Source organism: Bos javanicus, chromosome 11 (assembly GCF_032452875.1).
Source record: "Bos javanicus breed banteng chromosome 11, ARS-OSU_banteng_1.0, whole genome shotgun sequence".
NCBI classification, from domain to species: Eukaryota; Metazoa; Chordata; class Mammalia; order Artiodactyla; family Bovidae; genus Bos; species Bos javanicus.
This window is the reverse complement of record NC_083878.1, coordinates 104,129,903-104,137,906: the sequence shown is the minus strand read 5'-3', so window position 1 is coordinate 104,137,906 and position 8,004 is coordinate 104,129,903. Positions and strand designations below refer to the sequence as shown.

The window sequence follows — 8,004 nt, the reverse complement described above, 5'->3', positions numbered from 1 at the left end:
GTGTATCTGGGATCTCAGACCAAGAGGTCTGAGACTTAACCCCATCTGGCGTGGGGTCTCCCCATCCAGCCCGGACATCCCTGGGCTTCCTGTCGCCACGGAAGCCTCCCTGAGAACCAACCAGCCAGGCCGCTGGGCGCTGCACTCTGCCGTGAGTGCTCAGGGCACTTGGCTGCTGGGTTCGTGGCCACATCTGTGCAGCGGTGACCCTCTCCAGCTTCCCGGGGATCCCAGGGAGCCTCCTCCCTCCCCCCACCCCCGCCCACCGCCAAGTCTGGGGCATAACTGATCAAACTGGCAACCCTGGCAAACAAACCAGGGCAAGAATCAGAAAAGGAGCAGGAAGCGAAGGAGGCGGAAGGAGCCGAAGGACGAACGCAGCCCACACCTCGCCTGCCAGACGCTTGCCCGCGCGGCTTTGTGTTAATACGAACTGACTCCTGGCCCCTCAAGCTCCGAGACAAGCCCTGAGATCTGCCTTGCTTTGATTTCCATGAAGATGTGTTCTTGATTCATTTGTGGACAAGGGGATTCTCAGGCTGTTTTACCGTTGTCATTACTGATTTCTGACTGGTCCTGAGTTCAGCCGATGCTTCAAAATGGGCTGTGGTCACTTTACGACCGAGGGTGTGTGGTCAGTTGCCCTGGGGGCCCTGGGGGAGCCTGGTCACACTCTGGAGGGCCCACAAGAGCTGGCGAACCCAGTGTTCGCTCAGACCGCCTACGTCCTGACTCAGTGGTCGATGTCACTTGCTTGTGTCTGGTGGTCACTCCGTTGTGTCTGACTCTTTATGACCCTACGGCCTTTGTACCCGCCAGGTTCCTTTGTCCATGGGATTCTCCAGGGACGAATACTGGAGTGGGCTGCCATTCCTTCCCAGGGGATCTTCCCAATCCAGGGACTGAGCTCGGGTGTCCTGCATTGCAGGCAGATTCTTTACTGCTGAGCCGCCGTTTAGAGGGTTTGTAAATCTCACGATCTGGGACACACAGCCTTTAGAACAAAGGATGTCAGAGCAGCTGGATGTCCACAGTCAGAAGCCTCACACCCTGTCCCAAAAATTAACCCAAAGAACCAGAAAGCTTCCAGCAGAAAACATAAGAGAAAGTCTTTGTGATCTTGGGTGAGGCAGAGATTTCTAAGATAGGACACCAAATGTGCAATCCATCCAAAAAACATCAATGAACTAGACTGTACAAAATTTAAAGCTTTTGCCCTTCAAAAGACATCATTCAGTCAGTTCAGTTTAGTTCCTCAGTCGTGTCTGACTCCTTGTGACCCCATGGACTGCAGCACGCCAGGGTTCCCTGTCCATCACCAACTTCCAGAGTGTACTCAAACTCATGTCCATTGAGTCAGTGATGCCATCCAACCATCTCATCCTCTGTCATCCCCTTCTCCTCCTGCCCTCAGTCTTTCCCAGCATCAGGGTCCTTTCAAATGAGTCAGCTCTTTGCATCAGGTGGCCAAAGTATTGGAGTTTCAGCTTCAACATCAGTCCTTCCAATGAACACCCAGGACTGATCTCCTTTAGGATGGACGGGTTAGACCTCCTTGCAGTCCCAGGGACTCTCAAGAGTCTTCTACAACATATTTGAAGGACATATACAGAATGAGGGCTTCCCTGGTGGCTCAGATGGTAAAGTGTCTGCCTGCAATGCAGGAGACCCAGGTTCAATTCCTGGGTTGGGAAGATGCCCTGAGAAGGAAATGCAACCCACTCCAGTACTCTTGCCTGGAAAATTCCATGGACAGAGGAGCCTGGTAGGCTACAGTCCATGGGGTCATAAAGAGTCAGACACAGCTGAGCGACTTCACTCACTTCACTTTGTACACAATGAAGACCTTGTATCCAGAACACACAAATAAGCTTTTAAAACTCAGTGAGAAGACAGACAGCTGAAGAAAAAAAATGGGCAAAAGATTTTGACACTTCACCAAAGATTTATGAATGGCCCACAAGCGTATGGAAAGATGCTCAACATCGAAAGTCAACAGGGAAACGCAAATCAAGCAACAGTGAGATACCACTGCACACGCACTAGGGTGGCTGTGATCACAATGACGGCACTTCATGTGGACAGGGTCATCCGGTTTCCACAAGACAGAGCCGAGCACGACCACGAAGACCCGGTGCAACCAAAAATAAACTGGACTGTCGTGAGGGTTCCATTCACAAAAGCACTGGGTTTAATGTGGGTGGATTTATGGCGTGGAACCTGCACGTCTAAACCCGTTTTTTGTGGCCTCTCCCTCTAGTTCTGCCAAATTTCGCTCCATAATGTATCTTGAGGTTTTGTCAGTAGGCACACTCAAAAGAAGAACAGTTCGATCTTCCCAATAAATTGATTTCTGTTTATTATTAAGCAAGGAATGAACGACTCTTTCTTTTTGACTTACAGGGTGTTTTTCTTTTTTTCCCCCAAGCCTTAAACTGTTTATGTTGCATCGGGGTATAGCTCATTTTAGTTAAATAGTCATCGGAAGGACTGATGCTGACACTGAAACTCTAGTATTTTGGTCATCTGATGTGAACAGCCAACTCATTGCAAAAGTCTCTGATGCTGGGAGAGACTGAGGGCAGAAGGGGAAGAGGGCATCAGAGGATGAGATAGCTGGATGACATCATCAGTGCAATGGACATGAACTTGGGCAAACTGCGGAAGATGGCGATGGACAGGGAGGCCTGGCGTGCTGCCGTCCACGGGGTCGCAAAGAGTCAGACACGATGGGGCGGCTGAACAACAGCAGCACAGCCGGGTAACAACGCTGTGGTTATTTCAGGTGGGATAAAGCGTGTTTTCCTGATGTGAAGACAGCCTTTCCAACATTCTCTGGCTTAGTATTTGCATAAATGCTTCCTTGCTATCTTCTTGTATCTTTATGTCTTAGGTAAGTTTCTTACAAAGATCAGCTGGATTTTGTCCTTTTTATCTGGCCTGAAATCATAAAGAGTCATCACTATAACTTTTAACTGTTCTATTAGTTTCTATGTATTGTGATTGCCAATATAGGTGGGCTGATTTCTGCCACCTTATCAATAGTTTGTCTTTTTTATGTCTTGCTCTCTCTCTCTTTTTGCCTTCTTCTGGATTCTCGAGCGTCTTTGTCCCGCCTCCCTCTCCACTGGTTTAGAATTTATGCACTCTATTTCCATTCTTTTGGTGATTGTTTATTGAAGTCGATTCTAAATTAACACTTTTTCTTCTCTTTCAGAGCCTTTTCGTTCCAACTGACCACACACGCCCCGTCCCTGCAGCTTAAGGCCGGCCTAGCCTTGCGTTTCGCACTGTCCCCGTTTAAATCCCGCACGGCACTTTTGCCGTCCACGCTTGTCCGGACGTGCCCACGCGCGTCACAGCGGCTTGGACTTCCGTCCTCTCTAGCATTCCCGTTGTCCATCTGGGGTCACTTTCCTTCCTCCTCAAGTATTAAAGCTTCCTCAAGCGCAGTTGCTCGTGGGACACTTTCTTGGTTTTCTTTTGCCTGTTGCCGCTTTTCTCTGTTGACTTCCAGGCCAGGAGCCTTCCGTTTGTGGAGTTTTGACGATACCACTTCTCTGTTTTCAAGCTCCCGTTGTTGCTACTGAGAAGTTGGCTCTCAACATCAGAGTCCTTGAAGGCGACCTGTGCCTCCTCTCTGACTGTCTCAGGGCTTCTTCTGGCCTTGGTGCCCTGCATGTTCTGAAGTGAAGAGCTGTGGATCCCGTGATCTCATGGTGCTTGATATTCCTTGGGCCTCTTGTGCTCGTGGTCAGCTCTCTTCCATTCAATTTGGAACCGTTTCAGCCTTAATCCTCTACAAACCCTGCCTCTGTCCCTGTCTGCTTCTCTCTTCACTCTCTGGAGCTCCAGCTAGCAATATACTTACCCTCTCACTCCAGCCTCTGTGATTTTTTTTTCATATTTCCCAGGTGAAATTTTCCTAGTTCCTTTGACTTTATCCTTCAGGTCACTAATTTCTCTCCAGTTGTGTCTAAGCTGTTGTTACATTTATCCTCTGATTTTTAATTTCAAGCGTTAAGTATTTTTTACTTCTAGGAGTCGGCTTGCTATTTACTGACATATTCCGGTCTCTTTTATTTCTTCTATAAAACATATTCACTTTGTTTTCTGGGTCTGATAGTTTTAATATCTGAATTTTCTGCCGATCTGACTCTGCATGCATACTCAGTCACTCAGTCGTGTCCAATCCTTTGTGACCCCATGGACTGCAGCCCACCAGGCTCCACTGTCCATGGAATTTCCCAGGCAAGGATACTGGAGTGGGTTGCCATTTCCTCCTCCAGGGGATCTTCGTTTCCCAGGGATTGAACCTGCGTCTCCCGTGTCTCCTGCGTTGGCGGTTGATTCCTGACCACCAGCACCACCTGGGACTCTGCCTCTGTCTCCTATTTCCATCCGCTTTCACTCACGGCGCTTCATTTACCTGTGTATGTGAAAGTGAAACTGTTAGTCGCTCAGTTGTGTCTGACTCTTTGTGACCCCCACGGGCTGTAGCCCGCCAGGTTCCTCTGTCCATGGGATTCTCCAGGCAAGAATACTGGAGTGGGCAGCCTTTCCCTTCTCCAGGGGATCTTCCCAACCCAAGGATCGAACCCAGGTCTCCTGCATCGCAGGCAGATTCTTCACCAGCTGAGCCACCAGGAAGCTTTGTACTTAGTGAATATTTACTGAGTTGCTCATTGGCTCTGGGACTCTGTGAAATGTCTCTGAGGCTTGAGATGAAGGTGAATTCCTTTAGAAAGTGCTTGCAGGACTTCCCTGGGGGTCCAGTGGCTATGACTTCACACTCCCAATGCAGGGGGCCCGGGTTCGATCCCTGGTCAGGGAACAAGAGCCCCGCACCACACCTGAGTGTTCCATGCCGCCACTAAGAGCACCCACACGCCGCAGTGCAGCTAAGACGGGGGCGGCCAAGCAAACACACGGCTCTTTTTAAAAAAGAAAGCTCTGGCGGTCTGAGAAGCCTTTAAACTAAAACCTCTCGTTTGAAGTTTGGGGATAACTGAGAGGGGATGGATTCAGGCTGCACAGACCCTGAGGGTGAGTCTGGATGATGGATTCTTAGAGCCCAGTTCCTCCTCTCCTCAGTACCAAGGCCTGAGGCACCAGAGCCGAGGCGCTACCTGGAGGCCAGGTGGGGTCCCAGCATAGCTGGACGCGAGGTTGAGCCCTCGGGAACCCTGGATGCATCGAGGTGGTCCTCCCTTGGGCCCCCAGTACGCCCTCTCTGTGCTTTGTCTTCTGACCCTGAGATCAAAGGGAGTCAGAAAACAAGAACAGCAACAATAAAACAAAACAAACAGACAAACGACCCTCTGGTTTACCCACCGGGTCGGAGACGCTGCAATTCTTCCAATTCAACATGAGAAGACAGGTTGTTCCTCGGCCGTCACAGACATGAACAACAGAACCAGCTGCGCCTGCTGGTGACCACCAGCTGCCGTCCGCCAGTCAGCAGGGTCACACCCCAGGAACTGCACGCCCTCGCTGAAGACCACCCAGCGCCCACCCGCTCCCCTCTGACAGTCCTCCTGGCCGACACCGCACTTAACTGACACTCCGTGCCAGGCTGGCAGGAGGGGTGCCTGGGCTCATGACCGTGGCTCTCTCCTTCCTAACGATCAATCCATTCAGCACTTTTGCTTGTACGTGGGGGCAGCAGCCTCGTGTTCCCCGCTCAAAGCAGAGCCAGTTTTGGCTTGGCTGCTCCTCTCTGGGCCCCCACTTTTGCCAGCCTTCCCTGAGGACTCCACACCTCCTAACCAGCTCAAAGGGTCTCCCAAGTGGCTCAAAGGTAAAGAATCCACTTGCTGATGCAGAAGCCACAGGAGACACAGGTTCAATCCCTGGGTCTGGAAGATCCCCTGGAGGAGGGCATGGCGACGCTCTCCAGTATCCATGCCTGGATAACTCCATGGACAGAGGGGCCTGGTGAGCTACAGTCCATGGGGTCACAAAGAGTCAGACATGACTGAGCGACTGCTCACACACACACGCGCACACACGCACGCAGCCATCTCGAGGCAGTGTTCAAGAAGCCCCTCCCTGGTGGTCCAGTGGTGAGGACTCTGCTCGTTCACTGCTTAGGGCCAGGATTCAATCCCTGATCAGGAACTAAGATCTCACAAGCTGTGCAGCGTGGCCAAAAAAAAAGATAGCTTTCAAGATGAATATCTTATTTTACTCAGAATGTGTAGCTGCTTTTAGTGAGAGGGTGTGTACAGGTTCTTAACTGGGTGTCGTGATGGGAACAGATATCTTTTGCCTTTATTTTACAGATGGGGAGACTGAGGCTTAGTATGTGCGTGCATGCACAGTCCTGTCTGACTCTTTGTAACCCCCATGGACTGTAGCCCGCCAGACTCCTCTGTCTGTTGGATTCTCCAGGCAAGAATACCAGCATGCTTTGCCATTTCCTCCTCCAGGGGATCTTCCTGAGGTAGGGATCGAACCTGAGTCTCCTGAATTGGCAGGTGGATCCTTTATCACTGAGCCATCTGGGAAGCCCAACTGAGACTTGGGGACACTCATAATTCACAGACTCTAACCTCGGAACCCAGACACCCTGCCTCCCGGGTCTGTGCACTTAACCTCTGCCATTGGCTTGCAGAGGCTCCGGCAAGTGCTCAACAAATGAGTCAGTAACTGGTGAGTTCATTCATTCATGCCTCAAATATTCATTGAGCTTCTTCCGTTTGCCGCACGGTCTGAGGCCCTGAAGATACCGCAAAGGCCAAGGGTGACATCACTGCCCCAGAGAGTTCACATTCCAGAGGCCGTCGGGGATGGTCAGAGGCTCTGCATCTCCGCAGAGACCTTGGCCCGCACTGGCCACTCCAGCGGGGCCTCAAGTCTGGGACCCCTCCTCTAAGTGGGACCCCATTAAGAGGAGTGGGGGGACCCCCCCAAGCGCTTGTGCCTCTGGGAGGCCGCGGAGGTGACCCTGCTGACCATGGGAACCCTGGGGTCAGGCCAGCTCTGTGATTTCCCAAGGTTCATGGCCGAGCTGGCCTTGAACCCAAGCCTGTGGTTTTCCACCCCGTCTCCATCAAGGTGAGAGTTCCAACAAGGATTCAGATGAGCGATTCCGGGTTGACATCTCTGGGCCCAGGAAGGGCACAGCGGTCGACTGGCCTCCCTCTGCTGGTGACCCTGGTGGTCACGATGTGGGAGTTGCCAGCCATTCCATCAGAAGCTGGCGCCACCCCTAATTTAACTAGAGTGACGCCTTAGCCTGCAGGCGAAGGGCACCCCAGAGACTGGGCTGTAGACAAACCTCAGCTCTGACGTTCCCCAGAGAACTTGGGGGTCGGCACTTGCCCACAGTTCAGCCAGCCAAGCAGGCCTCGGCCTCCACCCTGTTACCCCCTAGACTCTTGGGTCCCCAAAAGGGCCCCCACACCTGTGTTCCTTGGTCAGCCGAGTGGCAGGGGCGGATGGTGGTGCTCCGTGAACAGCTGGGCACAGCTGCCTCCCGAGGACACTGCCCCTGGCATGCCTGGAACACAGGGTCAGACTCCATTCATTCCCCGCACGGGCCCCGCTCCAGCAGGCCTGGCCAAGGGACGGCGTGTCCTGGGGGAGGGCTGGCCCCCGGCTCAGCCTGACAAAGCAGCGGCGGGGGGACAGAGCTCCAAACCCGAGGAACTCGGGCCTCCTCTCTGCAGCTGCCGCCCCGAGCTGGGCGCTGTCTGTGGGGCAGGGTGGCATGCTGGCCCTGGAGTGGGGAGGTGGGGGACGGGGAGGTGACCCGAGCTTCCGGAGCCTGGGGCTGTGGCTCCCACCCGCCTGCTCCAGAGCCAGCACTGGGATCCGGGGACCTGGTGCAGCTTGTCCCGGAACCCTGCACACGGGCCACCGCGGGCCATGGGGCACTGCCCTCCCAGCCCCCACCCAGCCAGCCAGGGGCTGGGACCAGGTCATCGTCTGTCTCCAGCTAGAATCCCCATGTCAAACCCACCTTGCCCGTCAGATCTGCAGCCTCGGGTGGGAGTGGCG

The 8,004-nt window shown here is 53.1% G+C and overlaps 1 long non-coding RNA gene and 1 other non-coding gene across 2 annotated transcripts; one reads left to right on the top strand and one right to left on the bottom strand.

Annotated features, from left to right (window-relative positions):
- Positions 1-1,622: 1,622 nt before the first annotated feature.
- On the top strand, positions 1,623-1,694 carry TRNAC-GCA (transfer RNA cysteine (anticodon GCA)). Its single transcript has one exon. It is a non-coding gene; the product is annotated as a tRNA-Cys (tRNA).
- A 231-nt stretch (positions 1,695-1,925) lies between these two features.
- LOC133257753 (uncharacterized) lies at positions 1,926-7,307 on the bottom strand. Its single transcript, XR_009739684.1, has 2 exons — positions 5,335-7,307; positions 1,926-4,429 (listed from the first exon to the last, which is right to left on the bottom strand). It is a non-coding gene; the product is annotated as an uncharacterized LOC133257753 (long non-coding RNA).
- Between the last annotated feature and the right edge of the window lie 697 nt (positions 7,308-8,004).